General features: G+C 42.6%; 1 pseudogene; it reads right to left on the bottom strand.

Moving 5' to 3' along the window:
* Window positions 1-16,433: 16,433 nt before the first annotated feature.
* On the bottom strand, window positions 16,434-24,007 carry LOC120017850 (annotated as a pseudogene).
* Window positions 24,008-24,285: the final 278 nt, after the last annotated feature.

Here is a 24,285-nt window from a genome sequence, read left to right as displayed (position 1 = left end):
ACTTATCAGCCTCTGAGGCTGCTACTGAATCTGATCAACTTGTCAGGAATGTATTTTTTTATTTTACCTTTATTTAACTAGGCAAGTCAGTTAAGAACAAATTCTTATTTACAATGACAGCCTAGGAACAGTGGGTTAACTGCCTTGTTCAGGATGACAGATTTTTACCTTGTCAGCTCAGGGATTCGATCTAGCAACCTTTCGGTTACTGGCCCAACGCTCTAACCACTACCTGCCGCCCAGGAATAGAGATCACACATCTGTAAATGTAAATGTTATCCACAAAAAATTAAGTGTCCCTTCAAATTATACACATATCAGTTCTGCAAGCTAACAACCAGCTCAGATGACAAGCTAGCTAGCTACAGTCCAAACAGACCAGGGTTTTGGGTTTGAGTAGTCAATGGGAACAGTGAAACATTCTTCCTTAGATGTTAATATTCTCAAAATATAGATTTGAGCCAATGTCTTAAGCAGTTGAACATGTTATTTCTCCAACCTTTAGAAAGTGACAAACTGACTCGTGCCTTTGATTTGACGGACTGCTTATGTGCAGATCAGCGCGAGACGACTGTTAGACAAAATGAGTGTTTCTACACATAACTTGCTTACTTACTGACTTTATTGTCCCTATGGGGAAATGTTGTTGCAGTGTCATGTACATGTTTAAAGTGGCATTTAAATACAAAACAAAATTGACAATACAACTTTCATAACAGTTACATACCAATTAAATATATATATTTTTAAAGGCTAGCCTGCTGGCCTTACTGAGTCGATAGGAACATTAGCCCGAGCTATTTAGGAGAGATATCACACCTGGCACAAATTATTGTCTAGTTTTGTTTTTCCTGCCGGGAGGTGCCCTATACCTGCGCCCAGAGGGGAGTAGTTCAAAGTCCTGGTACAGGGGGTGGCTTGGGTTTAAAATTATTTTGTGAGCCTTGCGGAGGGCCCTGACCTTAAAGATATCATCCAGGCCTGACTGTTTGACTCCAAGTACCTTGCTTGCTGTGGTGATAATCCTTCTCAGCATATTTCTCTGGCTGACAGTGGCATTGCCAAACCAACAAACAATAGAACAAGTTAAAATACTCTCAATGAAAGATTTGTAAAACAGAGTCAGTATAGTACAGTCTACAGTACATTAAAAGATCCCAGCTTTTTGAGAAAGTACCATCTCTGTTGGCTCTTTTTGTAGATTACTCCACTGAAGTTTATTGTCCAAGAGGACACTCAGGTATTTGTATTCCTCTACAATCTCTATAATATCTGATAGATGTTGCAGAGGTAGGTGTTGTACAATCCCTGAAGTCTATGCACATATCTTTGGTCTTGTTGGTATTGAGGACCAAGTGTGATTCCTCACACCACTCTACAAAGTCATCTAGGACCAGGGCCATGATGTTCCTCGTCATCATGCAACCGGCTGATCAAGGCAGTGTCATCAGCTAACTTAACGAGGTGTCTGTCAGGATGGGAACTAGTACAACTATTAGTGTACATGATGTACAGGAGTGGGGACAAAACACATCCCTGAGGAGAGCTTGTGTTGGTATTGCGTATGTCCGACACGTGGGAATCTATTTTGACTCGCTGTGAGCGTTAGCTCAGGAAGTCCAAGCGTAATCTTAGCTAGCCAACGTAGCCATGATATCGCCTACAAGTGTGATCGGGGATTTCTATTGGAGAAGCAGTTTTAGCCATACTGTACGGTTTTTGATTGTGTGATTATGGGTAGCAGCAGTTCCTGGTTTGGGGGTTTTGTCATTGATTATTTGGACAAATCAGAATTGGGCGAAGGCGGTGCCTAAACTGGTGCAGTGATTTTCAAGACTGTGTGCGGATTATAAACGGTTTACACTAGATTCCACAGCCACAAATTCTAAATTAGCTATATCGTAAAAATGTATGGAAACGAAAATGCCTTTTTTTACCAATATAGACACGGGTGAAATTAGCGGAAGGGAGGAGTTTGGCTGAGCTAGAGTTTCCGTTTGCACTATTGTTAACTGCATTCCCCCGAGAAGTAAAACAGGAAATTATAAACTTTCGCAAGATAATTTTACTTCTGGGTAACTGAGATTAGCATGAAATGTGCCATCTCTTAGTGTAGCAATCAATAAAAACATTTGACCTCATCCCGTCAGTAGATGATGCCTGGCTATTCTTTAAAAGTGCCTTCCTCACCATCTTAAATAAGCATGCCCCATTCAAAAAATGTAGAACTAGGAATAGATATAGTCCTTGGTTCACTCCAGACCTGTCTGCCCTTGACCAGCACAAAAACATCCTGTGGCATTAGACATTTACATTACATTTAAGTCATTTAGCAGACGCTCTTATCCAGAGCGACTTACAAATTGGTGCATTCACCTTATGATATCCAGTGGAACAACCACTTTACAATAGTGCATCTAAATCTTTTAAGGGGGGGGGGGGGGGGGGGGTTAGAAGGATTACTTTATCCTATCCTAGGTATTCCTTAAAGAGGTGGGGTTTCAGGTGTCTCCGGAAGGTGGTGATTGACTCCGCTGACCTGGCGTCGTGAGGGAGTTTGTTCCACCATTGGGGTGCCAGAGCAGCGAACAGTTTTGACTGGGCTGAGCGGGAACTGTACTTCCTCAGAGGTAGGGAGGCGAGCAGGCCACAGGTGGATGAACGCAGTGCCCTTGTTTGGGTGTAGGGCCTGATCAGAGCCTGAAGGTACGGAGGTGCCGTTCCCCTCACAGCTCCGTAGGCAAGCACCATGGTCTTGTAGCGGATGCGAGCTTCAACTGGAAGCCAGTGGAGAGAGCGGAGGAGCGGGGTGACGTGAGAGAACTTGGGAAGGTTGAACACCAGACGGGCTGCGGCGTTCTGGATGAGTTGTAGGGGTTTAATGGCACAGGCAGGGAGCCCAGCCAACAGCGAGTTGCAGTAATCCAGACGGGAGATGACAAGTGCCTGGATTAGGACCTGCGCCGCTTCCTGTGTGAGGCAGGGTCGTACTCTGCGAATGTTGTAGAGCATGAACCTACAGGAACGGGTCACCGCCTTGATGTTAGTTGAGAACGACAGGGTGTTGTCCAGGATCACGCCAAGGTTCTTAGCACTCTGGGAGGAGGACACAATGGAGTTGTCAACCGTGATGGCGAGATCATGGAACGGGCAGTCCTTCCCCGGGAGGAAGAGCAGCTCCGTCTTGCCAAGGTTCAGCTTGAGGTGGTGATCCGTCATCCACACTGATATGTCTGCCAGACATGCAGAGATGCGATTCGCCACCTGGTTATCAGAAGGGGGAAAGGAGAAGATTAATTGTGTGTCGTCTGCATAGCAATGATAGGAGAGACCATGTGAGGATATGACAGAGCCAAGTGACTTGGTGTATAGCGAGAATAGGAGAGGGCCTAGAACAGAGCCCTGGGGGACACCAGTGGTGAGAGCACGTGGTGCGGAGACAGATTCTCGCCACGCCACCTGGTAGGAGCGACCTGTCAGGTAGGACGCAATCCAAGCGTGGGCCGCGCCGGAGATGCCCAACTCGGAGAGGGTGGAGAGGAGGATCTGATGGTTCACAGTATCAAAGGCAGCCGATAGGTCTAGAAGGATGAGAGCAGAGGAGAGAGAGTTAGCTTTAGCAGTGCGGAGCGCCTCCGTGACACAGAGAAGAGCAGTCTCAGTTGAATGACTAGTCTTGAAACCTGACTGATTTGGATCAAGAAGGTCATTCTGAGAGAGATAGCAGGAGAGCTGGCCAAGGACGGCACGTTCAAGAGTTTTGGAGAGAAAAGAAAGAAGGGATACTGGTCTGTAGTTGTTGACATCGGAGGGATCGAGTGGAGGTTTTTTCAGAAGGGGTGCAACTCTCGCTCTCTTGAAGACGGAAGGGACGTAGCCAGCGGTCAAGGATGAGTTGATGAGCGAGGTGAGGTAAGGGAGAAGGTCTCCGGAAATGGTCTGGAGAAGAGAGGAGGGGATAGGGTCAAGCGGGCAGGTTGTTGGGCGGCCGGCCGTCACAAGACGCAAGATTTCATCTGGAGAGAGAGGGGAGAAAGAGGTCAAAGCACAGGGTAGGGCAGTGTGAGCAGAACCAGCGGTGTCGTTTGACTTAGCAAACGAGGATCGGATGTCGTCGACCTTCTTTTCAAAATGGTTGACGAAGTCATCCGCAGAGAGGGAGGAGGGGGGGGGGAGGGGGAGGAGGATTCAGGAGGGAGGAGAAGGTGGCAAAGAGCTTCCTAGGGTTAGAGGCAGATGCTTGGAATTTAGAGTGGTAGAAAGTGGCTTTAGCAGCAGAGACAGAAGAGGAAAATGTAGAGAGGAGGGAGTGAAAGGATGCCAGGTCCGCAGGGAGGCGAGTTTTCCTCCATTTCCACTCGGCTGCCCGGAGCCCTGTTCTGTGAGCTCGCAATGAGTCGTCGAGCCACGGAGCAGGAGGGGAGGACCGAGCCGGCCTGGAGGATAGGGGACATAGAGAGTCAAAGGATGCAGAAAGGGAGGAGAGGAGGGTTGAGGAGGCAGAATCAGGAGATAGGTTGGAGAAGGTTTGAGCAGAGGGAAGAGATGATAGGATGGAAGAGGAGAGAGTAGCGGGGGAGAGAGAGCGAAGGTTGGGACGGCGCGATACCATCCGAGTAGGGGCAGAGTGGGAAGTGTTGGATGAGAGCGAGAGGGAAAAGGATACAAGGTAGTGGTCGGAGACTTGGAGGGGAGTTGCAATGAGATTAGTGGAAGAACAGCATCTAGTAAAGATGAGGTCAAGCGTATTGCCTGCCTTGTGAGTAGGGGGGGAAGGTGAGAGGGTGAGGTCAAAAGAGGAGAGGAGTGGAAAGAAGGAGGCAGAGAGGAATGAGTCAAAGGTAGACGTGGGGACGTTAAAGTCACCCATAACTGTGAGAGGTGAGCCATCCTCAGGAAAGGAACTTATCAAGGCGTCAAGCTCATTGATGAACTCTCCAAGGGAACCTGGAGGGCGATAAATGATAAGGATGTTAAGCTTGAAAGGGCTGGTAACTGTGACAGCATGGAATTCAAAGGAGGCGATAGACAGATGGGTCAGGGGAGAAAGAGAGAATGTCCACTTGGGAGAGATGAGGATCCCAGTGCCACCACCCCGCTGACCAGAAGCTCTCGGGGTGTGCGAGAACACGTGGGCCGACGAGGAGAGAGCAGTAGGAGTAGCAGTGTTATCTGTGGTAATCCATGTTTCCGTCAGTGCCAAGAAGTCGAGGGACTGGAGGGAAGCATAGGCTGAGATGAACTCTGCCTTGTTGGCCGCAGATCGGCAGTTCCAGAGGCTGCCGGAGACCTGGAACTCCACGTGGGTCGTGCGCGCTGGGACCACCAGGTTAGAGTGGCAGCGGCCACGCGGTGTGAAGCGTTTGTATGGTCTGTGCAGAGAGGAGAGAACAGGGATAGACAGACACATAGTTGACAGGCTACAGAAGAGGCTACGCTAATGCAAAGGAGATTGGAATGACAAGTGGACTACACGTCTCGAATGTTCAGAAAGTTAAGCTTACGTTGCAAAAATCTTATTGACTAAAATGATTAAAATGATACAGTACTGCTGCCTGGTGAAGTAGGCTAGCTAGCAGTGGCTGCGTTGTTGACTTTGTTTGAAAGTGTAGCTGGCTAGGTAACCTCGATAACTGGCTAGGTAACCTCGATAACCTCGATAATTACTCTAAACTACACAATTATCTTAGATACAAAGACAGCAAAGACAACTATGTATCTAGCTAACACTACACTAATCAAATCGTTCCGTTGTAGTGTATTATTAGTTTCTACAGTGCTGCTAGTCGGTAGAAGTTGACTAGCTAGCTAGCAGTTGTTGACTAGGTAGGAGAACGGTGGCGCGGCGACGAAAATAGCTGGCTAGCTAACCTCGATAATTACTCTAAACTACACAATTATCTTAGATACAAAGACAGCAAAGACAACTATGTAGCTAGCTAACACTACACTAATCAAATTGTTCCGTTGTAATGTATTTATTAGTTTCTACAGTGCTGCTAGTCGGTAGAAGTTGACTAGCTAGCTAGCAGTTGTTGACTTAGTAGGAGAACGGTGGCGCGGCGCGGTGGACGAAAATAGCTGGCTAGCTAACCTCGATAATTACTCTAAACTACACAATTATCTTAGATACAAAGACAGCAAAGACAACTATGTAGCTAGCTAACACTACACTAATCAAATCGTTCCGTTGTAATGTATTAGTTTCTACAGTGCTGCTAGTCGGTAGAAGTTGACTAGCTAGCTAGCAGTTGTTGACTAGGTAGGAGAACGGTGGCGCGGCGCGGCGGACGAAAATAGCTGGCTAGCTAACCTCGATAATTACTCTAAACTACACAATTATCTTAGATACAAAGACAGCAAAGACAACTATGTAGCTAGCTAACACTACACTAATCAAGTCGTTCCGTTGTAATGTAATAGTTTCTACAGTGCTGCTATTAGCATCGAATAGCCCCCGTGATATGCAACTTTTCAGGGAAGTTAGGAACAAATATACACAGGCAGTTAGGAAAGCTAAGGCTAGCTTTTTCAAACAGAAATTTGAATCCTGTAGTACTAACTCAAAAAAGTTCTGGGACACTGTAAATTTCATGGAGAATAAGAGCACCTCCTCCCAGCTGCCCACTGCTCTGAGGCTAGGAAACACTGTCACCACCAATAAATCCACTATAATTGAGAATTTCAATAAGCTTTTCTCTACGGCTGGCCATGCTTTCCACCTGGCTACCCCTACCCCGGTCAACTGCATTCTGTCTCCTAGAGATGAACGTACTTCGGTGCGAAAAGTGCAAATCAATCCCAGAACAACAGCAATGTAGCCTAGTAGGCCCACGTTAACTTCTTGCCACTAGGGGGGTGCCATTTCGACATAGTACAAATTCGTTTCCAAATTAAACTGCCTCGTACTCAATTCTTGCTCGTACAATATGCATATTATTATTACTATTGGATAGAAAACACTCTCTAGTTTCTAAAACCGTTTGAATTATGTCTGTGGGTGAAACAGAACTGGACTTAGAGCAATTTCCCTATGTGGAGTTGAGAATGCAGAATTTTCCAACCTGTTCTCAGACCTGTTTATAAATCTGCCTGTCTTCTATTGGTTGAGATGCACTGCATACGCCTTCCTCTGGGTGTCAGCGAATAGAGGGCCTTGAAATGGAGTCTCTAGGCAGAGCTGAAAGTCTATAAATTGATTGGAAACGAGGTGTATCGTTCTTTTCCCCTTCGCTCTGACGCACTGAGGACCTTGGAACGTTCTTTTGGAAACATCGGTTATAGATCTTACACATTTCCGGCTGTGTTTTTATTCGATATAGGCTTTAAAGACATCATAATCTTGTTATTTTGAACCGAATTATATCAGTTTATGTCAGTATATTGCGATTTTCGGGTATTTATTTTCTTGGCGCTGTAGGAAGTTGGGTATCTCTCTCTCTCAAGCTAATGTTTACTGCTAATTGCAACGTGGAAGACGACGTTCTCCAACCTAGCAACGATTCTTTTGGACAAAGGACACCTATCCCAAGATTCTGATGAGAGTTCATCGAAAAGTAAGAACTATTTATGCTGATAATTCATTGTTCTGTTGAAAAATGTCAAATGCATAAGACGCCATTTCTTGCAGTGTAGCCTTGCGTTATCGCACCCTGTATTGCACAGTAACGTTAATTTTAAAAATGTAATTCAGCGATTGCATTAAGAACTAATTTGTCTTTCAATTGCTGTCCAACCTGTATTTTTTTAGTCAAGTTTATGAATAGTTTTCGATAAGAATAGGCGCCTTTCCAAGATGGCGCCGGACAGATTGCTTGACGTTATGGACACTATTCTCATTGTATAAGCACAATTTGTGCCGCTAAATATGCACATTTTCGAACAAACTCTATATGAATTGTGTAATATGATGTTACAGGACTGTCATCTGAAGAATTCTGAGAAGGTTAGTGAAAAAATTAATATATTTTGGTGGTTTATACGTTATCGCTCTTTTTGCCTTGAATCAATGCTGGGGTGATGTTTGCTATTGTGGTAGCTACTATAACGCTATATTGTGTTTTCGCTGTAAAACACTTAGAAAATCTGAAATATTGTCTTGATTCACAAGATCTGTGTCTTTCATCTGCTGCACGCTGTGTATTTTTAAGAAATGTTTTATGATGAGTAATTAGCTAATACACGATGGTCTCTGTAGTTATTCTAGTCGCTTTGGTGAGAGTTGGGATGGTGGCTGCAATGGTAAACTATGATTTATACCTGAAATATGCACATTTTTCTAACAAAACATATGCTATACAATAAATATGTTATCAGACTGTCATCTGATGAGGTTGTTTCTTGGTTAGTGGCTATTTATATCTTTATTTGGCCGAATTTGTGATAGCTACTGATGGAGTAAAAAAATGGTGGAGTAAGAAAAGTGGTGTCTTTTGCTAACGTGGTTAGCTAATAGATTTACATATTGTGTCTTCCCTGTAAAACATTTTAAAAATCAGAAATGATGGCTTTATTCACAAGATGTGTATCTTTCATTTGGTGTCTTGGACTTGTGATTTCATGAACATTTTATTATATGATATCCCTGTGGCTTTAGGCTAGGCTATGCTAGTCAGCTTTTTTGATGGGGGGGATCCCGGATCCGGGTTTGGGAGGTGTTAGAGGTTTTAACTAGCTAGCTAACTAATTTAGATATATAGCTTTGTTGATTTGATGATGTTTAAATGTTTATGTTGAAATGGTGTTGGAGTAGCGGAGGCAGTGCTCCTGTTGTATGTGCTGCCTTGCGGTAACTCCATGGTTCTAAATCAGTAGTTGTTTAGGAAACTGAAACTCAGGCAACTCTCTGTCCGTGATGCTGATGTTAAATCACAGTTCAGAAATCGCCAAATAATTTGGGAGACAAACAACTCTGTACCTTCAACACACACACACACACACACACACACACACACACACACACACACACACACACACACACACACACACACACACACACACACACACACACACACACACACACACACACACACACACACACACACACACACACACATTTATCAGCAGACCAGCTGTTTATTTTAGGAACAGAGAGCTTTAGTGAAGCACAGCTCATCCTCGTCTCAGCTAGATTCAGTGTCTTCACAGGCAGAAGAGGCCAACTCTGGCTTCTCAACTACTGCTCTGTCTATGTTAAGTTGTTTTTCAAGACCTATAATCCCTGCAAAAAGCTTTCTGTCTGCAACCTATTCCTCAACTCAAAAGGAGACAGAGATGAGATAGTGAGTAATGAAATACTGAAAGACAAAAATAAGGGAATTCACTTCATAAATGGCAACTTGTCACAAAGAAATCCCCCGCACGGAGAGAGGAAAGACAACGACATGATTTATTTGTCTCCATATGTATACTGTAATCTAATGTGGTAGTCGGCTAAAAATGGCATCAGATGGACGAAAACTGTGAAAGACTATTTAGCAACGGCTTCTGGAATAATATGCTGCAGTATTGTCTTAGCCAGCAGATCCGAGCCTCTTGCTTACAGCTGCACTAGGGTCAGACAGCATTCCTCTGTATATTAAGACACTGCGGAGCTGGCACGAGATATGGCTCGGAAAACAGACCTCAATCCAGGGATGAGAAATGCTTTCTTCTCCGAATTGTCCTATTATCCCAACTGTTACACCAAGAAAATTGAACTACTGCTAGTTTTTCCGGAAAACTGTCCTTTTCATCCTCATACTAGGTAGCAGAAGCCACAGCAGCCATTTTTGAATGGCAGTGACAGCTAATCAGCTCCTTTGTTGTTCAATGCAATGTGCCATTCCAAAATATGATATCTGAGTGAGAGTGACTAATAAAATCAATGGGGGACCCCTGGAGGTCAGGGCCCCTGGAGGTCAGGGCCACTGGGCACGTGGCCTGTGTGCTCGGTATTCGGCCATGATTACTACATGTTTAGTTAGCTGGCTAGACTAAATCACCACTCTAAAAATTGTTAGCTGACATGGCTAATTGAGTGACTGTCAGTGACTAACATAAGAAGAGAGAAACTGTTGCACAATCAAATTTCGAAATGGTACCTTGTGTATTCTATTATTCTAACTCAGTTAGAAAGGTAACAGTAAATTGAGACCCCGGCTGAGTTCCTAGCGGCCTGGAACCGGCCCTGCCTGCATGTAGACTTATTGGCAACAAACCCCAATGATGATGATGCCATCGGTTTATAGATAGGCATAGGTTACTATAAACCCATACCATTTGCCATGATGATTACTGAACAGTGTTTTGTAACATTGAAAATCCTAAATCACCAATATCATGTAAAAAATGTACGAAGAGGAGCAGACGGGGCAAACTCTTTTTTTGAATGTAACACGACACCAAAGATTGTGGATGAATGAAGATGTCTTACTCAGGCCGTTCACCATTGGAAGAAATGGTCACAGCTCCGGTGTGCATTTAAGGGGGTAGCTCTCCCATAGGCATCAATACGATTGCAGCTGGGTCTGGTCTGCTTAGTTCATTGACTGTGTATGAATCAGAAAAAAAGAGTGTGATGTCTCGCTTTCTCTTCCGTTTCTGATGACACCCACTTGACTTCCTCTGTTGTTTCTTCTCTGTTTCCATGACAGCTGGCAGCAGAGAGAGGACACAGGGGCCTAAGAAGGGAGGCCTACTCTTAACATCACCCATCCAGCAGGATACTCACTGTAAACAATGGCTAACCCCACCCCCAATCTCCATCTTCAGCCAGGTATTTATTGTTCTCTGCACTAATCCAGCTTCTTCCTGAGTCCTGTCTCTCTTCCTCCACTGTGTTACTCGTGTCTCGGAAGTGATTTTTTTAGGTTTTTAATAGGGTAGACTACATAATGGGGTAGACTACTCTTCTTGAACTGCACTGTTGGTTAAGGGCTTGTAAGTAAGCATTTCGCGGTAAGGTCTAGACTTGTTGTATTCGGCACATGTGACAAATAAAGTTTGATTTGATTTGATAATGTACATTTACTACAAAATAGAAAACAGTGAAGTAAAGAATAGGAAAAATATATTTTTTACCCTGTTGATGATCAGTCTTGATTGTCAGGGTATCATGTGTCTCTGTATAACATACATTGATTTTAACCCAAGTAAACATTACATACATTTTTGTACCTGAATGAAATAAACATGGAATTTTATTGATGAACTAACCCTTTGACCTTGATCTTTACCGTTTGCCCAAAGCAGGAATAGAAGTATGAGGTCGTATCTGATTACATTTAGAGTTAGTAACAGTAAATCATGCTTTGAGGGCAAATTTGTTCCGCAATATACAAAAGTTCTAGGCTATTTAGGTTATATTACAGGGAATAATTTCCCTTCCTTAGAGAAGCTGAAGTTTGCAGAGACAGTTGAATATGAAAATGCAATGACTGTACTGTACTGTATGTGGTAAGCGAAAACCTCAACAGAGTAGTTGTCAGTTCGTTACCTTGACTAGATGGCTTAGTGGGATGGTAACTGATCGTTTTACTTGGGAGGTGATAGATTTGAAGTCTGTGGCTATGCGAGCAATAACTTAGAACATCTTAGAAATAGGTGTAAGTCTAAAAAGAGTCTCCAGGATATATAACTGAAACTCTGCAACCATCTGTTTCAGTGGAAGACCTGGCATCCTCCATTTAACACAGAATCAAAGAGAAATGTAGCAACAGCCAGCTAGAGAGGATGAGAAACATGCTGTAGACAGGAAAGGACTGGAGAGGTGAAAAATACTGATTTTGTAAAAGTTTCAGTCAGGGGAGTCAGGTGACAGGAAGAAGTATCAGCCAAGGGAGTCAGGTGACAGGAGGAAGGGAGATACCCATATAGAAAAGGCTTTATAGAGATTATCATGAAACACAGACATATTCTAGCTCTGTCTGCACATGATGGGGTTTAAAGATGAGCAAACATGGAGAGGGAATGGCGAGAGGGTGCAGTGGTGAGTGACTTTACCCTTCTCTTCTCCTTCCTCTCATTCTTTAATTCCGTCACTCTCTTACGATCAGGTTTCTCCGAGTCCTTCAGCTGAGCGGTCGGGTGGGGCTTGATCAATGGCAGGAAACGAGCAGATCAAATGGTGATTAATCTGAAAGCGATAGGCCAGTATCTACACAACCATGCCTCTGAGACCTCTGTGACTTTGCCTCCATGTGATGTTGGGGTTGTGGGTAATCTTCTCCCCTAAGGTACACAGTAACCCTGAGGGTAGATGAATACCGTACACAGTCCTAGGGGGTTGTTTAATATGCTCAATATGCTTATTACTCACTCACTCTCCGCCAGCTGTATGCAAATATAAAACATATTGCCTTGGGTCTCTGTGGAGAACCTCACTACTCGCTCAGACTCACCATAGGCCTTTATCTGTAATTAAACGCACTAACTTCGTCTCTGGGGTTGTGGATATTGATATTTTTATCATTAATAAACAACTTGCTGTAAGGGATTGCACTGCTGTTTCCTTTTGGCGGCTGTTTGTCTGTAATTCTGAAATTGTTTAAATAACTTGATTATATTATGTATCTTCAATAAATGTTATGAGCTGATATTGGATTAATTGTCCACATTCTCAGAATGCTGTATACTATTATATATTAAGGTACTTAAATACGATACCTCATGAATAATGGATTTTCTCATGTATAATGGATTTGCTCATGTATAATGTATTGCAGCAGACATAGGCCCCCCTTCTTGTCAATTAGAATTACCCCAAGGGCAAAACTCCAACTGTACTACAATGCTGTCCAGTAAACAAGACAATACTGCATTTTCTACTGCATATCTGGATACACTTAGATCAACGTTTGACTACACAATTCATTGATCATTATCATGTTCTGTTGAATGACTGATTGAAAGACTGAATGATGGCGGGTTGTTCTAAAAAATCTTTACTAATCCACTAACTGAGCTGGGGGATTGTGCTTTCCTGAGGAGAGGAGTGTTCCTAATCTGGACCCATTACAGTATAATGGGGTGTTCCTAATATGGACCCCTTACATATATTATGGGGTGTTCCTAATCTGGACCCCTTACGGTGTGGTAGGGTGTTCCTAATCTGGACCCCTTACTGTGTGATGGTGTGTTCCTAATCTGAATCCCTTACAGTTTGATGGGGTGTTACTAATCTGCGTCCCTTACAGTGTGATGGGGCTTTCCTAATCTGGATCCCTTACATAGTGATGGGGTGTTCCTAATCTGGATCCTTTACATGTGTGATAGTGAGTTTCTAATCTGGATCCCGTAGAGAGTGATGGGGTGTTCCTAACCTGGACCCCTTACATGTGTGATGGGCTCTCCTGCCACTCCTGGTAACTCTTTGCTTCTGTAAAAACAGACTTTCTCAAATTGAATTAAGGTCCTGTTCTGTGCTGCAGCCCCCTCGGCCCCCCTACGAGCAACCCCCTTGGCCTGGCCCTGTTCCCCTCATCCAGCCGCCTCAGACTACTTAAACCGGTGTGGCCTTGTCTTTGCTGGATTAAACCTAACGAGGGTCCACTGACTCCAACAACATGTGCCGCTTGATGAGAGATAGAGAGAAAGATAAAGCCCTTAAATTGAAATTGAATTGAGAGAGAGAGAGAAATGGAGGGATTTGGCCAGGCAGCCTTGAAACCTAATACACTTAATTCCCTACAGCTGATACAGAGAAGGAGAAAGACTATTTATGTTGATAGGTTAAATCACTAGGGTGTGTTTTAACAACTGTTAGTGAACTCATCTAAACGTGGCATTATTGTGAAGAGAGTAATCTCCTTAGCTTTTTATGAATCCATTTGATGCCATTATACAGACAGATGAATGCCAGTTCTCTGTTTCTCTCTCTCTCTCTCTCTCTCTCTCTCTCTCTCTCTCTCTCTCTCTCTCTCTCTCTCTCTCTCTCTCTCTCTCTCTCTCTCTCTCTCTCTCTCTCTCTCTCTCTCAACATTCAATTATTTGGCTTTGATAATGCGTAAATAACAAAATGCAATGCTTAAAAAAGTTGTCTAAGTGTGAGGTTCATGTATCATAATGGTTGACAACTGTTCTGGAGAGTGTCTGCATGGTGAGTATAATGTGTAAAAGGGTTTGGTTGTCTCTAGCTGAAGTCATGGTGTTTGAGAATCATACAGAGGTTGTAAAGTTATTCAATGTTTTTATCTGCAGATCATTATTTTAGAACATGAAATAGCCTATTTTGATGAAAACACAACATGTCATTATTAAAAATCAATATGGCATACTCTTTTAATGCTATCGGTAATATTGTTTTTTTCCCGAATATATGTGATAAGAAATGTAATTTTAATTTAAAAAAAATCTACAACAGAAACACAATAATTAGGCCATTGCAGTCGGTATACTGTCGGTATACAGTCGTTCTGGCATGGGTCTACCTGAGTTTCCCATGTCACTCATAGCCAATCTCTGGCTGTCACAGATAAACGACTTCGTGAATGAAGTGTTCGAGTCCAGATAGTACACACATAAGGGCCGTTGGTGTCTGGGACATCGCCTTTGCGGTGACTATTGAGCAGAGGTGAGGCCACAGCGGTGTAATTCCACTCCGGCTTTTTGTCTGATGAAGAGCTTGCCATAGCAACCTGTCCAATTTGCACTGTTGCACTGTGGATTCATTTGCTTTTTAACCGTAATCCTTTAAGCACTGCTAACGGACAGATTTCAGATCACCGTGTCATGAAATCTCACTGTTTTTGCTATGTTGGCGAACACTGGATGCATTCGATTTCAAAAGACATTGAATAACCATAGCAGCTTAGGTAACGCAATCTAGTGAACAATATCTGCATTCATTTTAAATTAGGTTATTTTCACTCAGAATAATTACTTTAAAAAATAAATGATTAAAAAAACGTCAGTAATAAATTCGGGAATAATGGATTAACAAATTAAAAATCTGTTATATTTTGCTAAATGTTTAGACTAACATTTGAAATGCGAAATAATTGCGATATTATTTTGAGACAAAGGAAGAAAGATGCATGCATATGTTGACCTAAATATATTGACCTAGGTGTTTTATTACAACAATAAAATGAACAGTTTAAATTAGTTACAAATGTCAAGTGAATTTCTCCCCAAACTTAAACGTCTGAATATGACAGCAACAATTACACAACCGTTTCTGCAAGATATATTATGGCAATACAATTATTTTAAATAATTATAATTACAGTACAATGACAATTCAAATATTATTATTATTATTGTCATTATTATTATTATTATTATAATTACTTGTATTGAGAGAGAGAGGAATTACCAGGTCAAGTTTACTGATCCTTAAAGTGGTTGTGAGGAAACTGTTTTACTCTATTGGTTTATATGTGTCACCAGTAATACGGAACAATGATGCAACTCATTCTAATGGTGTAAATATGTATGTATAGCAGTCAATGTTCCTGACTGTTTCGTGTTGGTCATTAGGTTTATTGGTGCGTGCCCTGCCTCTCATGGTTACTTCAGAGGAGCAGCATCATTGTTTGTTGTGATATTGTAATGAAGCCCTCAGGCCCTCTTTAAAGTAATTACCCACTCTGCCTACCTCTCTGCTTTGGGTAACCAGGCCTCCTGCTCAGTGCTTACTCAAGTCATCATAAAAGACACACTAAGCCTGCCTCTCTCATGTATCCATTCTATCCCAGTGTCAGTTGGCAGCTGGCCGGGCTGTAGGGGCTTCTGCCAGCATTGGCCAGCAGTACACACATTCCCATGTGTTACTGTAAAGAATCATCTGCAGGGTCAAGCTGTGCTCCTCTGCCACACGCCTGGTTGGCCTTCTCTCCCACCTTGTGGCACCAGGATGTTACCATGCTGGCAGTATTCTACCACTCTCATTATTTTGCACTCAATGATGCCAATGCTAAACTGTAACTAACCAAACAAATCAATCCATATTTTGGGTTGGTGACACCTGATACATATACACTTATTAGATATTCCAAATAGGTTGTTTTAACTTGAGTCAATAATCTTGTGTACATTTTATTCCTTTACAAACTTGAACAAGCAGCCTTAAAAAATGTGCTAATGTAAACATTTACATGTGATTTTAACTTGTTACTAATATGAACAATTAGCCTGAGAAAAATAGTCCTCATTTCTAAAATTAACAATTAGCTTGAGAAAATGGTTTGTTTCATTAGTTTGTTTGCTTCTTTATACCTACTAAAATGTAAAGATTTCTTAATGCTATGTTATGAATTAATGAATTCCTTTCAGGTGATATTTAATTCAGGTGATGAGTAATGCTATGGTATGAAATCATGAATTACTTTCAGGTGAGGAGTAATCTTGCCTAAGAGCAATCATTGGGTTAGCTCTTAAAGATATCAAGGTTTTAGCTCAGTGGGCCAAGAGTCTTGAGTACCTCTGACAACCTGGATTTGATACCAGGTTGTTCACACAGGCCCTGGAGCAGCCAGTTTGGTCGACACGCGGTCCCAGAAGGGAGGCTGCAAGGCTGAGTCCTGGGGCCAGTCCAGATAGGTCCTGGTCTTGACCCGTCTTGCCAGACGGTGCTGGACTGACAGTTGCCGAGGGGGATGTCCTCCAGGAAGACCAGGATGAGGATGTTCCTGTGCTCCACCAGCAGACGGAGGGTGGCCAGGCGTAGCTTTAAAGAGCACCAGTTACTGCACAGGTAGTGACGACTCAGGGAGTAGCGGCTGCCGTAGAGGCTGTCTGTGATGTTGTCATGATGTCCTTCCCCAGCAGGAAGTCCCTGCTGTGCAAGCTGAGACACAGGAATGGGGGCCTCCTCTGCTCCATGCCTGGCAGCAGCTTCTCCACCACCCAGCGTTTGTCTCTCCTGCTGAACGACACAAAGGCCTCTACATGGCCTCCTCCAGACAGCTGCGGGCGATGTGTCCGAGGGCCAGCAGGTAGTCCCCGGCCAGAAAATGGAGCAGCACCACCAGCATGAAGAGGAGAAGGCCCATGGAGTTGCAGATGAACAGGACAAAGCCCACGTCTAGGGAACAGTTGGCCTTTGAGTACCTATTACAGTTCTGGATAGCATTTTCATTCTTGCATGTTAGCTCTGCCTCCCCAAGGTGATACATGATGACCTGGGCATGTCTCTGTTTTATTTTTATTTATTTTTATTTCACCTTTATTTAACCAGGTAGGCTAGTTGAGAACAAGTTCTCATTTACAACTGTGACCTGGCCAAGACAAAGCAAAGCAGTTTGACACATACAACAACACAGAGTTACACATGGAATAAACAAACAAACATACAGTCAATAATACAGTAGAAAAATCTATATACAGCATGTGCAAATAAGGTAGGATAAGAGAGGTAAGGAAATAAATAGGCCATGGTGGTGAAGTAATTACAATATAGCAATTAAACACTGGAATGGTAGGGTGTGCAGAAGATGAATGTGCAAGTAGAGATACTGGGGTGCAAAGGAGCAAGATAAATAAATAAATACAGTATGGGGAAGAGGTAGATTGGATGGGCTATTTACAGATGAGCTATGTACAGGTGCAGTGATCTGTGAGCTGCTCTGACAGCTGGTGTTTACAGCTAGTGAGGGAGGTAAGAGTCTCCAGCTTCAGATATTTTTGCAGTTTGTTCCAGTCATTGGCAGCAGAGAACTGGAAGGAGAGGCGACTAATGGCAGAATTGGCTTTGGGGGCGACCAGTGAGATATACCTGCTGGAGCGCGTGCTACGGGTGGGTGCTGCTATGGTGACCAGTGAGCTGAGATAAGGCGGGGCTTTACCTAGCAGTGACTTGAAGATGACCTGGAGACAGTGGTTTTGGTGACGAGGGTGCTGTTTCTGCCAATGATGATTGTAAGGGGGTACCCAATGGAGGAAATGTTCAAATGAGTCAGGCCTTGAGGGATGGAACCAAATATATGTGTCACATTCACACTGTTTTCCACCTCACCCGGAGGAGGGAGAAAGTCCCGTAAATCTATGTTCTTCAGCAAAGTGAGGTGGATGAATGCAGACACGTCGATATTTACAAGGGGGTTTTCTCGCAACATGAGGGTGTCCAAGCTGTCAAGGCCAAAGAAAGTATTATCTGTAATCTGAGAGATCATGTTTAATGTTAGGTCTGAGAAACTCAATTTACCCAGTCCCTGAGATGTTAAATCTAGAATAATGGTTATGTCATTGAGTCATGAATCTAGCCACTCCAGATGTCTCAAGCAACTGAAATGCTCTGAGGTGATGTTTGTGATGCGATAGACATGCAAGGACAATCTCTTTAGCCTTGGGACAGGACATTTGAATGTCACAAAGCAAAATTAACTGAGGGATAACTTTCAAAAGAAGACTAACTGCCACATCGGTACGATTCCTCAAACAATGAATCAAGCCTAAATGACACTGTAATTATCTCTAGAAAATATGACTATTTCTCAGTGCAGACCATGACTAGTTTCCAATTTTATGGATCCTTAAATCAAGTTTTGTGATTGAGAGTTTGTGTACTGTCCCACAAACAGACACAAAGGAAATGTTTTTGTCATTGAAATCGAAAGAACGCAATCTACTGATACCAGACTGCAGAAGCTGAGTCTGTCATTCATCAATGTCAGGCAAAATCAGAGATGAGATGTTTTCTAATCATATTTTATTATGTGACGCACTCCACTGTTTTCTATCTCCTCTGTGTCTGTTACCTGTGTTCTATCTCCTCTGTGTCTGTTACCTGTGTTCTATCTCCTCTGTGTCTGTTACCTGTGTTCTATCTCCTCTGTGTCTGTTACCTGTGTTCTATCTTCTCTGTGTCTGTTACCTGTGTTCTATCTCCTCTGTGTCTGTTACCTGTGTTCTATCTTCTCTGTGTCTGTTACCTGTGTTCTATCTTCTCTGTGTCTGTTACCTGTGTTCTATATCCTCTGTGTCTGTTACCTGTGTTCTATCTTCTCTGTGTCTGTTTCTTGTGTTCTATCTTCTCTGTGTCTGTTACCTGTGTTCTATCTTCTCTGTGTCTGTTACCTGTGTTCTATCTCCTCTCTATCTGTTCAGTCTCTTTCTGGTCTTTTTTTCTATTGTTTGGACAGAGAGAGAGGCTTTGAGGCACAAATACTGTTGTTAGTGGTTACCACTGTCTAACTTCCCTCTCCACATGCGCCGAATACAACAGGTTTAGATAGACCGTACCGTGAAATGCTTACTTACAAGCCCTTAACCAACAATGCAGTTCAAGAAATAGAGTCAAGAAAAACATTTACTAAATAAAAGAGAAAAAAAGCAACACAATAAATGTACATAACAATAACGAGGCTATATACCAGGGCACCTGCACTGATCCCTATAAAAAGGTCATGAGTTGTATGTGTTGTTGGTATATTTGACATGCAACACAGTCTGGGGTCACTCTCGACTAACTATCTTTGGTAGGCCCAGATCTATAGGTAACATGGTACCTTTCTCAGTAAAGCACACATGTTTTTTAACCAATAATGTCAGTTGTATCTTCATTTTCCCATTCACTCCATATCCATATAATGTCAAAATAGACCTTTCGCAATTACATCACATACAGTATGATTGCCTGCATATTTGGTGAGCTTCTCTCTTTAAGAAAAATGTAATGAAAACAAATTAAACCAACATGGTGGAAACTATGGTGGGATGTGGATCACCCATGTGTGTTTTGTGTGTCTATGACAATGAAGACTATGATGATGATGATTGGTTAATTGCAGGCAGGTTATAAAATAGCTTGCGCTGTGGGAGGGTCCATATTTCACAGATTGGAGGAGAAAGGACAAGGGTGCTGGCGATCGGCATGTAATATGTTTAACTACGGTAAAGTAGGGTTTTGAGAATTGGAAATTGCTTACATCCCTCAATGTCCACGGTGACACTGCCCAGATCTCAAGGTACGCACGCACGCACGCACGCACGCACACGCGCACACACACACACACACACACACACACACACACACACACACACACACACACACACACACACACACACACACACACACACACACACACACACACACACACACACACACACACACACACACGTTTCCTTATGTAGCATGTTTCAGGGCCTTCATGGCATAGTGCCAAAGCGTCACTGGAATTTCATGGCATTGTCTGAGTGGCAAAAAACAGTAGAAGGGCAAATAAGAGAGGTTTTTCTGTTGCAGAGATCTATGCAGAGAAACATCGCATAGAGGAATGCAGAGATAAATGCAGCACGTTAGAACATCCAACACCACTCCTCTGTTTTGGAGTCTAGGTTCATCATTTAATAATCTTCCTCTGAGAGGAGAGTGAGACAGTCAGACATAACCACAATACTACTTGATTATGAGGAACTTTTCACACATAATATTTACTCTGATGTTTTCATGCCGTGGCAACACAGAACTGTGAACCTCTCTCCGACATGGCATTCTTCATGTCATTTAAGAACAGACTGGATAATGTTTCTTTTACCTTCTTAACTTTGCATAAATAAGACACCCTTTCAGGCCTTTCTATGTGAGCCTTCTGTGTGCCATAGGGTTACCATAATACGCTCACTTCATAGTCTATCTTTATTTGTTTGAAGGAAATGGACACAAAAACATACAGAATTATGTGTAATTACATGTGAAGGTTTAGTTAAGTTTGAAGGAACCATGAAATGAAAACAAACTAGACAAGGGTCTATAGTGTTCACCAGGAGTGCCTGATGTAGTCTGGGCCAACCTGGCTGAATGGTTTGAATGTACTGCTCCACCACAGTAACATTGTCCTAATCACAAGGTAAACATATACTTCCCCTCCTATCAGAGCGCTCGGCAAATTGGGGGATAACTTTCACTGTTGTTTTCGTACTTATTCGGATTTAAAAACATCAGCATAATTATTTGTAAGTACCACTTTGATTTTGTGAATTTGTTTGAAAGAGGCTGAAGGTGTTTTACTGAATTATTCACTTATGTTTGGTCGTGGAGTTTCCTTGCAGCATTTCAAGTCAAATTAGAAAGGAAAGACGGGAGCTGGGTAGTGTTACATATCTTTAGGCCTTTTTGAATTTCCTGATTTTAATCTGACTCCACCTCCTGAAGACTTTATGTTGCCCAATTATTTTAATTTTATTTTACCCATAAATAAAAGTATAACTAAGAATGCCACACTCACTCAATGAAATAAACAAATAAATAAATTCATTCTACATTTAATCACAGTATGTAATCTATGTATCATTTCATATTATATATGAAACATTTCATTTGTAAAAAAAAAAAAAAAAAAAAAAAAAATCAATAACATTCATTGAGATATGTTCAGCAACCATAACGTTCATTGAGATATGTTCAGCAACCATAACGTTAGTTGAGATATGTTCAGCAACCATAACGTTCATTGAGATATGTTCAGCAACCATAACGTTAGTTGAGATATGTTCAGCAACCATAACGTTCATTGAGATATGTTCAGCAACCATAACGTTAGTTGAGATATGTTCAGCAACCATAACGTTCATTGAGATATGTTCAGCAACCATAACGTTAGTTGAGATATGTTCAGCAACCATAACGTTAGTTGAGATATGTTCAGCAACCATAACGTTAGTTGAGATATGTTCAGCAACCATAACGTTAGTTGAGATATGTTCAGCAACCATAACGTTAGTTGAGATATGTTCAGCAACCACAACGTTCATTGAGATATGTTCAGCAACCATAACGTTAGTTGAGATATGTTCAGCAACCATAACGTTCATTGAGATATGTTCAGCAACCACAACGTTAGTTGAGATATGTTCAGCAACCATAACGTTAGTTGAGATATGTTCAGCAACCATAACGTTAGTTGAGATATGTTCAGCAACCATAACGTTAGTTGAGATATGTTCAGCAACCATAACGTTAGTTGAGATATGTTCAGCAACCATAACGTTCATTGAGATATGTTCAGCAACCATAACGTTCATTGAGATATGTTCAGCAACCATAACGTTAGTTGAGATATGTTCAGCAACCACAACGTTAGTTGAGATATGTTCAGCAACCATAACGTTAGTTGAGATATGTTCAGCAACCATAACGTTCATTGAGATATGTTCAGCAACCATAACGTTCATTGAGATATGTTCAGCAACCATAACGTTAGTTGAGATATGTTCAGCAACCACAACGTTCATTGAGATATGTTCAGGAACAATAACATGAATTTGAGGGAGCTGAGAAAGAGTAAAACAGACCAGTGGTAGGTGAGGCTGAAAAGAGGGAAGCAACATGACTGACTCAAATACAGTGCATTCGGAAAGTATTCAGATCATTTGACTTTTCCACATTTTGTGACATTACAGCCTTATTCTAAAATAGATTAATAAACATTTTTCCCTCATCAATCTACACACAATACCCCATAATGACGAAGCAAAAACAGCTTTTTAGACATTTTGCAAATGTATTAAAAATTAGAAAACGGAATATATCATTTACATACTCAGTATTTTGGTGAAGCATCTTTGGCAGCGATTACAGCCTCGAGTCTACGAGCTTGGAACACCTGTAATTGGGAAGTTTCTCCCATTCTTTGTAGATCCTCTCAAAATCTATCAGGTTGGATGGGAGCATCGCTGCACAGCTATTTTCAGGTCTCTCCAGAGACCGGGCTCTAGCTGGGCCACTAAGGGACATACAGAGAATTGTACCTAAGCCACTCCTGTGTTGTCTTGGCTGTGTGCTTAGGGTTGTTGTCATGTTGGAAGGTGAACCTTCACCCCAGTCTGAGGTCCTGAGCGCTCTGGAACAGGTTTTCATCAAGGGTCTCTCTATATTTTGCTCCGTTCATCTTTCCCTCGATCCTGAATAGTAATCCAGTCCCTGCCGCTGAAAAACATCCCCACAGCATGATGCTGCCACCAACGTGCTTCACACGAAAGGATGGTGCCAAGTTTCCTCCAGATGTGATGCTTGGCATTCAGGTGAAAGAGTTCAATCTTGGTTTCATCAGACCAAATAATCTTGTTTATCATGGTCTCAGTACCTTAGGTGCCTTCTGGAAAACTCCAAGCGGGCTGTCATGTGCCTTTTACTGAGAAGTGGCTTCCTTCTGGCCACTCTACCATAAAGACCTGATTGGTGGAGTGCTGCAGAGATGGTTGTCCTTCTAGAAGGTTCTGCCATCTCCAAAGAGGAATTCTGGAGCTCTGTCAGAGTGACCATCGGGTTCTTGCTCACCTACCTGACCAAGGCCTTTTTCCCCCGATTGCTCACTCTGGCCGTGCGGTCAGCTCTAGGAAGACTCTTGGTGGTTCCAAACTGCTTCCATCTAAGAATGATGGAGGCCACTGTTTTCTTTGGGACCTTCAATCCTCCCGAAATGTTTTGGTACCCTTCCCCAGATCTGTGCATCGACACAATCCTGTCTTGTAGGTCTACGGAAAATTCCTTCGACCTCATGGCTTGGTTTTTGCTCTGACATACACTGTCAACTGTGGGACCTTATATAGACTGGTGTGTGCCTTTTCAAGTCATATACAATCAATTGAATTTACCACAGATGGACTCCAATCAAGTTGTAAAAACATTTCAAGGATGATCAATGGAAACAGGATGCACCTAAGCTCAATTTTGAGTCTCATAGGAAAGGGTCTGAATACTTAGGTAAATAAGGAATTTCCATAAAAAAAACTATTCTGCAAACAATTAATCAACCCTGTTTTCTCTTTGTCATTATGGGGTATTGTGAGTAGTTTGATGAGGAAAAAAAGTAATTAAATCCATTTCAGAATAAAGCTCTAACGTAACAAAATGTGGAAAAACATCAAAGGGTCTGACATTTTCAGAATGCACTCTATCTGTGCTGAGCAGCGGGCTGCTCTCTCTTCTCCAGTGCTGGCTCCAGTTGTCTCGCTGCATGCCCAGTGGTGGACCGGTGGTGGACCGGTCGTGGACCGGTGGTGGTGGGCTACTCTGGGTGTCCCGGGACGTAGGGGTCTGGGCCTGGGCCTGAATGTAGGCCTGGGACAGGCATGCCAGCTGCCACATGTGCCTGGCTGGAGCTCAGAGGATTGTTAGCAGGCTTTATTGGAAACAGAAAGATAGCCCCACACATTAATTACACTGGAACCATGAAGACAGCCACACTCATTAATTACACTGGAACCATGAAGACAGCCACACTCATTAATTACACTGGAAACAGGAAGACAGCCACACTCATTAATTACACTGGAACCATGAAGACAGCCACACTCATTAATTACACTGGAAACAGGAAGACAGCCACACTCATCAATTACACTGGAAACAGGAAGACAGCCACA

The sequence above is a fragment of the Salvelinus namaycush genome, chromosome 22, assembly GCF_016432855.1.
Source record: "Salvelinus namaycush isolate Seneca chromosome 22, SaNama_1.0, whole genome shotgun sequence".
Classification (NCBI taxonomy): Eukaryota; Metazoa; Chordata; class Actinopteri; order Salmoniformes; family Salmonidae; genus Salvelinus; species Salvelinus namaycush.
Note: the sequence above shows the minus strand (reverse complement) of the source record. Positions and strands in the feature narration are given on the sequence as shown.